This window comes from Belonocnema kinseyi, chromosome 9 (assembly GCF_010883055.1).
Source record: "Belonocnema kinseyi isolate 2016_QV_RU_SX_M_011 chromosome 9, B_treatae_v1, whole genome shotgun sequence".
Classification (NCBI taxonomy): Eukaryota; Metazoa; Arthropoda; class Insecta; order Hymenoptera; family Cynipidae; genus Belonocnema; species Belonocnema kinseyi.
In genome coordinates this window covers 81,058,457-81,068,203 of record NC_046665.1, presented here as the reverse complement: position 1 = coordinate 81,068,203, position 9,747 = coordinate 81,058,457, and positions in this window count along the sequence as shown.

Sequence of the window (9,747 nt, the reverse complement as noted above, 5' to 3'; positions counted from 1 at the left end):
TTATATCATAAAATATTTTTGAATATAGTTGAAATCTTGTTCAATCACATAAAATATTAAATAATAATTCGAACAATAATTCCAACTGACTGACAATTAGACATCTAATATAGAATATTTTAGAATGGAAATAAATTTTTCAAAATGCAAAAATTCCAATTTAAACATTGTTTTTACCCCCTCCACTCTGACTCGAAAAATCCATTGAAAATGATTTTTAAAATTGGGAACTATAGCTAGAACGAACTAATTGTCCCAAAAAAAACCTGAAGGTATCGTTGAAGGCCTCTCATCCATACCCCTAGGTGATTTTTGAATCATTAAAAAAAAATTATTATTTAAGCAATGATATTGTTTATAATACCTATAATTTGTTTAAACAATCAGTGAACAGCAATTCCAACTGACTGGTAACTAGATATCTAATATGAATATTTTAGAATGGAAATAAATTTTTCAAAATGCAAAAATTCCAATTTAAACATTGTTTTTACCCCCTCCACTCTGACTCGAAAAATCCATTGAAAATGATTTTTAAAATTAAGAACTATAGCTGGAACCAACTAGTCGTCCCAGAAAAAAACTGAAAGTATCGTTGAAGGCCTCTCATCCATATTTCTAGGTGATTTAAGAATCATTGAAAAAAAAATTATCATTTAAACAATGACATTGTTTATAATACTTATAATTTGTTTAAACAATCAGTGAACAATAATTACAACTGACTGACAACTGGATATCTAATATGAAATATTTTAGAATGGAAATAAATTTTTCAAAATGCAATAATTCCAATTTAAACATTGTTTTTGCCACCTCCACTCTGACTCGAAAAATCCATTAAAAATGATTTTTAAAATGGGGAACTATAATTTTTGCATTTTGAAAAATTTATTTCTATTCTAAAATATTCCATATTAGATATCTAGTTGTCAGTCAGTTTGAATTGTTGTTCACTGATTGTTTAAACAAATTATCAGTTTTATAAACAATATCATTGTTTAAATAATCATTTTTTTAATGATTGAAAAATCACCTAGAGATGTGGATGAGAGGCCTTCAACGACACCTTCAGTTTTTTTCTGGGACGATTATTTCGTTCTAGCTATAGTTCCCACTTTTATAAATAATTTTCAATGGATTTTTCGAGTCAGAGTGAAGGGGGTAAAAACAATGTTTAAATTGGAATTTTTGCAGTTTGAGAAATTTATTTCCATTCTAAAATATTCCATATTAGATATCTAGTAGTCAGTCAGTCGTAACGTTGTGCCGCATTGTTGTGCCTTTGAATGTAGGTCGTTCCCGCGTGAGTTGGACAACTAGATAGTATGTGAGCTAAATGCTCGGGGTGTGCATGGCACGCCCTGCAGCTATCATCGGGAATGTCTTGGCTCAAAATGTGGCGACGGTATTTTAAGGTGGAAATGACACCGTCTTGGCATGCAAAAATGAAACCCTCTGTACCAGACTTCAATCCGGGCGATTTAAGGAAAGCAAACGTTAGCTCACAAAACATTGACTGATCTTTCACATTTCTGTGGAAGATACCATGCATCCTCTTATCGAGGAGCTGTTCTCAAAAGTTTTTCTCCTGTGCTTTCTTAATCCGGGCTTTCAGGAGTAAGTACTCGGGATAGATAAGATTTGATGCATTTTGCTCACCCCTAATACTGACACTATAGGGACACTTTAAAACATAATTAAGCACATATAGAACCAACACATATGTTTATTTCTATTCGTAACTTTTAGATTTCGTCAATTTAATAGAAATAATTTCTATAAGTATTATTCATTCAAAGAATTTGATTTTCATAAGATTGTCAATTTCGGCGTGCGATTTACATTTGGGGACAGGTTATCAAGTGTAATTAGGTATTTTCTCCTTAACCATCAGCTAACTTCACTTCAGTGAAAGCTGAGGAGAAAACAATGAACCATACCCTGGCGGACAGATGGAACCGAATGGAGCCTCTACAAAGTACCCGTAACGACCCCATTGGATCCCCATGCGGAGTTTCTTTTTAAAAAACTCGAAAAAACAGCAAAATCAACTTTTAAATGGTTGAAATTCGGATTCTACGTTAAAATTCCCTATAGAAGGTCACGAAATAATCGCAATAGTTTTTTTTGCAATGGTAAAAAGTTTAAAAAAGTATAAGACGTATATCGCCTGTTGACTGCTACTTACAGATGATGCGTTTGAAGTATAGCAGTCAACAGGCGTTATACGTCTTATATTTTTTTTAACTTTTTACCGTTGCAAAAAAACTATTGCGATTATTCCGTGATCTTCTATAGAAAATTTTAACGTACAATCCGAATTTCAACAATTTTAAAGTTGATTTTGCTGTTTTTTCGAGTTTTTAAAAAAGGTACCGAATGGGGACCCAATGGGGTTTTTACGGGTACTTTGTAGACGCTCCATTCGTTTCCTTCGTTCCGCCAGGGAATGCATGGAACAAAACTTTATTGCTGTAATATCTTTGTAATTAATAATAATTGCGATCATTTTATTATTTCATTAAGAAGTTCCTAACAAATAAAAACTATTTTTTTAATACACTTATATGGAAAAATTAGTTTTTATCAAGATATTAGCAAAATAGGGCAAAAATGGTCAGCATCGCATGCAGTTCATGAAAATGCAGTTCATTGTTTTCCCTTCACTTCGAGGTGAGTACGCTATTCTAATATTATTTAAAAAATCTATTGAATCACGGAAATGGGTAAAACGTCCGGGACTTCACAAATTTTTGGCAATGGCCATTATAATATTAATAATAAGCAGAGCGACGAAATATTTTGAAACTAAAACGAAAATTCAATAAGAGTTTTGTCGATTCAACTTTTAATTCTTTGCCCTATACGAAATTAGTAGAATCTAATTTTTACGTTTTGACAACGAATTATTTAATTGTTAGAAAAAACATATATCTAGCTATTTTATCTTGTTTATAGCTCATAAGCTTGAAATAATATGAATAGAGAACACTGATAATCTCCCTCCATCGTTGTGATTGTTATTTATGTCTCTCGGAACCCTAGTGTATTTGTTTTATTTTCGAGCAGCCACCTAGAAAATCCTCCTCGAGAACATGAAGATTCAATTAATTGCACCATGCTTTGTCCCGGTCCTCGAGTTTCGGGTTGAAATTATGCTGACACACAGTCACGAAACAAAAATATGAAGCCAGTAACCTCAATCTCGAAAAAGGCTCTGTGTCATGTTCTTACTACATTATTAGAAGACAATGGGCTGTTGTACGTACACCAGAAAAGAAAAAAGAAGATTGTACCACGAAGGTGTTATAAAGAAGCACTGCATTTTCTTCCCTTTTTTCATTTTCAGAAATATATTTTCTGAAGCATTATTTTGAACAATAATTATGACCAAATCCATTTCAATTCATACAGGTAGTAGAACTACAAATCATTCGCCTTTTAAATATGTTTCTCTTCAAATATAAACACATATTTTACTGTCTAAAAAAATTAATGTTCGCGAAGTTATAAGTAATTAAATTTTTAGGGTTGTTTCCAGAAAAAAATGTGTTTCCCATTTTGAAATCCACCGTATAATTAACAAAATTATTGAAAATTAACCAAATTGCGGTGGTTCTTCTGAAAATATAGGAAGTTGATTTTTTCAAAAACCCTACGCTTTTTTCTACAATTTGTGCCTGCTAAATTGGTACTTAAATGACAAATAAATATTGTAAGCTTTATGCAAGCTAAACTATTTTACTGTTCAACATGATATTTTCGAAAATTCGAATTTTCTCATTTTTCTTACAGAATAAAAAATATTCTAATTAAAAGGTTTAATATTTTTTTAAATTTCTACAAAACATGCCTCGTACTTTTTTATGATATATCGTCCACTTGAAAATTAAAAAATGCAATTTGTCGAAATTGTTATTTGTGATAGAACGAACCTAAATGGCAATTTTTCGGCCGAGTACTGCAATTTACACGAAGCTAAGTGACACTCAAGGGCCGATAATGTGCATGGCGTAAGAAGTCGATATTAAAATATCCTAAGTACTCTAAATACGCTAAGTAAAAATGTTACGGCCTATGCTAAAAAGTGCTATTGTAGGTATTGCTCGCATCATCTAAAATCGCACTTATGATGGCGGTGTAATAAAAAAAAATCTCGTGGCCATAAACTTGTTTTGGCTTTGGTAAACCTTTATGAAAAAAAGTATTGGTAGGTATTGGATCCAGTATTTTTTTCGCAAAATAGTATTAGATTTTTAATACTTATTCGGGAAAAAAGTATTAGGTCCAATACTTATTAGTACTTCTTATTCATAAGGAAAACTTACAGAACTTCTTGTTCATATAAGCGAGAATTTGAACAAATATATTAGATAAAATAAAAAAAATTTTTTTACATAATACACTTTCCATGTTTTTAAAATTCAGCCGGTAAGATAAAGTTAAATTTGATGGAAAGCCACACATTCTTTATATTATCCAAGATTTTTTCCAAATTGCTACATAAAAAATACATTCTATAAGTTTAATGCAGGGAAAACTATTTTTGCAGCCACGACAATTTTTTTTTTAATAGAATTTTTCAATTTTTCTCGCGAACGATACAAGATTCAATTAAAGAGTAAGAGACATTTTTATGTAGAACTTTTTAAAAAAAAGCTTTTTTTATAAATTTTGTCAAATCTGTCGACATTTGTAAGAAAAATAGGAAAAATATATTTTCTGACAAAAAATTTTCAAACAGAAACATTTTTAGCAAAAATACGTTATGGTTTTTGAGAAAATCAACATTGAATATTTTCAGAAACACCGGCGCAATTTTTCTCAGGGAAAAACTTATATAACCCAATTATATCAAAAGTTATAATGGTTTAAAGAAAAAACCTGACTTTTTTTTGGAAAATAACCCTAAAATTTTAAAATCTCATAATTTTTCTAAAATGATTATGCTTGAAAACAGTAAATACGTGTCTTCCAAATCCTTTTAAAAAACAAGGCGAATGATTCTGTGATTTTAGGTGGTATTGCCTGCATGATTTGAAATGGAATGCATTATGATAATAGTTTGTTATTACTAACGCAACAATAGATTTCGAACTAAAAGCAAAGTGTATATTGAAATCTTTAAAAAATAGATATATTATTTTCTATAATTTCCTTTCAATAATGATAGAAAAAAAAGATTTTCAACATATTTTTAGCAAAATGATCACTTTTTTATTGCAGGTAAGCTTTATCCATTTTCTTTTTAAATGATTAAATAATAATGGCATCTCATAAACCTAAATACCTATCTTCACATAATAATTTTTAAAAATGCTTTCAAAGTGACTGAATTTAAAAATGTAATTATATTACATTTTCTGTCTCAGTATTGTACAATTTCAAATTCGAAAGTTAAAAAAATCTAAACTAATTAATTTTTAATGTTAAGCACTCAACTGCATTTCATCATTTTTCAGTTGAAATATTAAATAGAAATACATAGTAAGTGATCTTGACTCGAGAAGAGTCCAAATGTCAAGCCATTTCGAGCACCCCTAGCACCTGGATGAGTGACCATATACGACGCAAGACTGGGTTGTGTACTCGAATTTTGAAAACCTGACTAAACTCGGGAGGTAGTTTTCTGTAGCTTTCCTCTCATCTGAAATTATAAAAATCTCATGAAAATTGTTTAAATAATTAATAGTTCTTGTAAATTTGCAAAGCAATATAGAAAAAAGTAATAAAATAGACATTCTTTGTTTACTTCGAAAACAAATTGACTTGTAGAAAAAGGCCAAACTTTTAATTTTTTAATGAAAATTGCTAAAATAATTATTAGTTCTTGCAAGTTTACAACACAACATAGAAAAGAGTCATCGTATAGACATTCTTAGTTGGCACCGTGAACAAATTGACTCGTAGAAAAAAGGCCAAACTTTAAATTTTCCAATTAAAATTTTTTAAATAATTAATAGTTCCTGTAAATTTGCAAAGCAATATAGAAAAGAGTCATCTGATAGACATTCTTAGTTAACTCTGTAAGCAAATTTACTTGCAGAACTCGTAGAAAAAGTCACTTGTAGTTTTTTGATCTAAATTGTTTAACTAATTATTAGTTCATGTAAATTTGCAAAGCAACATGGAAAACTGTTAGTTGACTCCGTGAACAAATTGACACGTAGAAAAAAGGGTAAACACTTAATTTTTCAATAAAAAATGTTAAAATAATTAATAGTTCTTGTAAATTTACAAAACAACATAGGAAAAATCATCGGATAGACTTTCTTAGTTGACTTCGTAAACAAATGTACTCGTAAAAAAAGGCTAACTCTTCATTTTTCAATTAAAATTGTTTAAATAATTATTAGTTCTTTTGTAAAGCAACATAGAAAAGAGTAAGTTGACTCCGTGAACAAATTCACTCGTAGAAAAAAGTCAAACTCTTAATTTTTAAATTAAAATTGTTTAAATAATGAATAGTTCTTGTAAATTTACAACTCAAGGTAATAAATTAAACGTATTATTTAAAGAAGAGCCATTTATGAAAATTGTTTAAATAATTCTAATTTTTGAAGATTAAATAAATGCTAAAAGCCAAAAGTGAGCTCCGTTCGAATTCGGCACGATCGCTGTAACTAAGTCGCTAGAAATATTCACATCCAATAATTTAAACAGATCCCTCGAACGTGCCTTGATGCCTTAGAGCAGCTAGCGTAACGCTTTTCTATCACTCTATTGGAAGCGCTGACCAACTTTCAACTATGGGATTCTATCTTGTTCAATGAATAATTGTATACTAAATCCAGGATATATCTAACCTGCAAAACTTTTTTAATCCAAATAAATTTTTAAAAAGATTATGGTACGAATAACTTTTTTCCTGGTAGAAATGCATGTAATGAAATTTCAGATTTTACTTTCATTTGTATAAAATTAGGGAAGCTCAAATATTTTGTCTGTGGATCCGTCTATAATATCGATAAAACTTTCTGTCCAGACGAATTTCCATTTCACGAAATGAGATGCGGCTAAGCTTTTCCACGCAAATGCGTTGCATATTCTGCTTACGTGGGTGAATGGACGCAGAAGAGAATCAATGAGGATTGAAGCTTCATAAAAGGATATAAATATCCAAACGAGAAAGTCAAAAGAGTTGCAGGCGAGCATTTCTAAATTGCTGATGAGTGCAATTTTTAGAGATTCAACTACAGAATATATATGGACTTACTAAAAATTAATTTCAAGAATTAAAATCATAACTGATGATCAATCCTTATTCTCCATACTTCATTTATTTCAGATGAAATCGGGCAGTCCGACTCTGCTCCTGTCACCGAACTGTTTGAGCGGAAATAGATTGCACAGCAACTTGAAGCTATTTATTTATGTTCTTTGAGTCTTCTTTCAGTGGATTCTAGACTTCGTAGACTTCTCTTAAAAATGCTTCGACTTCCCCTGGTTTGGATGGACAGTCGACAGCAACTGGAGGGTCTTGGAAGAGTCGAGATGGGTCAGAAAAAAACTGTTGGTTTTCCCTGATCCACCTCTCTCTCCGCTGTAGACTTCTGCTAGCGTCGGATAGTACCCGCATTATGTCACCAATATGCTGCCTAGTGGTCCGCAACTTTGACTTATTAAGTGTGTAATAACGGATCCGCAGTTCGAGCGCGAAATATCGAATCTTGTCGGTGAAATTCCTGCCAGATGTTATTTAGTCAATCACACTTTGAATGCGGGACATGTACTGTATTGCCCAGCTTATCTTTGTAGTAAGTTGATGCATTCGTATTTTAGTCTTATGATCAGCCGTTGATTTTTTTTATACGGTCTGCATCTGCGCAAAAGCTCTCGCTGGATTATACAAACCAGAAGTGATAGTGCAGAGGTCAGATTTTCTGGAAAATTTTCGACGATTCTCATCATACAGTTCAGCCAGATATTTGGACTTGAGAGAAACTTGGATGTCAAGAGTTCTCCGGGTCCTGGAGCATCAATCTTCTTCTATAGGATGCCTGCCCGCGGTTGTTCTCATTGTGACATCTCTGTCCCTATGGTCTCTGTTGACGGCCACAGAGCATGCACTCTTGTCATGTAAACTTCTCGTTTAGGGACCATATTGCTATCGTAGCACTGTAGTCGGCAGCCATTGAGTCGATACGTCCACCTAAAAGTCTCGAGATTCCGCCGTTCTATCGCATTGATTATCATCGTTGTTTCCACGAGAAGCTAGGAAGAAGGGATCGTCTATCCTTTTTATAGCCCCGCATATAAGGACAAGACAGCATACTCTGAGAGATCGACAGGTATCCTAGAGTCACCGTTCGAAACACCTCACCCAGTTGCCATTCAGCTTTGAGTACGGTTGTTTTGCCTTCGCTCGGGGGTTGATTCGTTCGAGATCACCCCTAGACAATTGTCCGCGACGGCTTACTGATTATTGTAATTACAGTGAAGTCCCTCTTATTTCCCCAACCTTAAAGCGAATGGATTTCTTTATTTCCGCTCTGGAGGTTTCTCCACCTCTACGGCGACCCGCAAGTTATTTTTATTAAGCGACGTTAATTGGCTGCCACGGCATTATATCTATGAGGGCGCTCTAAGTAACTTCTTCAACTGCTCATGTGCCGGAAAGTGCGGGTCCATTTTAAACCTATACATACTATTAAAAACGATACAGATAAATACACCCGACTCTGATTCTAACTGTGGATTAGTAATTTTATTATAGATATTTTTATTCAGATAAAATAACTTTTTAATACATCATTTTAATCCGATCCGAAGGGGCGTTATAATTTTTTTTCTGTTGAGTTGACCAACAGCAAAAAATTAATAAAAATTGAAGGCAGTAAAATACTTATTCAAATTGGTGGCACGTGACTCAGAGGTTCTTATAAATATCTATCAATTTGACGATGTGGCTTTGATGAAAACCATGAAAACTAACAAAATTCATGATAAAGAGATTAGGCCATGGGCTGCTGTAAATTCTGACTATTTTGATTTGATAACTTTATTTGTTTAGGTTTATGTGACAAAAAACAGTTATCCTGTTATAATGTTTGGAGTAAGAGTCAGTAGTACGTTTAAGGAAAACAGTAAGTACAATTATTAACACATTTTAAAATCGGATTCTTTATACATGCCATAAACATATATATTTTTGGTAGATTTCCGCTATTAGCTTTTACGAAACCCTCCTTCGCTATTTTTTTAAACAATATTTTGCGACTTCTATTTTTGATGTGCACATAAACAAAACACGTGGTACGTGACGTCATACTAGGCTAGGTGGACATGTCAGCTGTCAGAAATGTTTTTTACATGCTACTGAAACACTGCACACGACTTTTTGCGGAAAATTTTCTAAACGTAAAGGCAAGTAATAAAGGTCTGAATAATCCAGATATGCAGTACTATTCTATGTCACCTACGGCTGCGCAGAAGTTTTTTTAATCCTCCAGGAGCAACTAGAGATTTACGTACCAGTAGGTACCATGAGGTACCATTAGTTAGGTACCATCAGTTAGGTACCCTTAGGTACCATATTAGGGAGTGTCCTATACAGGCACCCATATAGGATCCTATTTCCTTGTCTACAGCTGGCACCTATAGGTGAAAAATATAGGATTCTATGGAGGATCCTATATACGATCCTATGTAGGTTCCTATATAGGATCCTATATAAGAACATGTATAGGCATTTTCAGGAGGGATAGTAATCTTTTCAAGTGTATAATGTATTTTCTCAGTCAT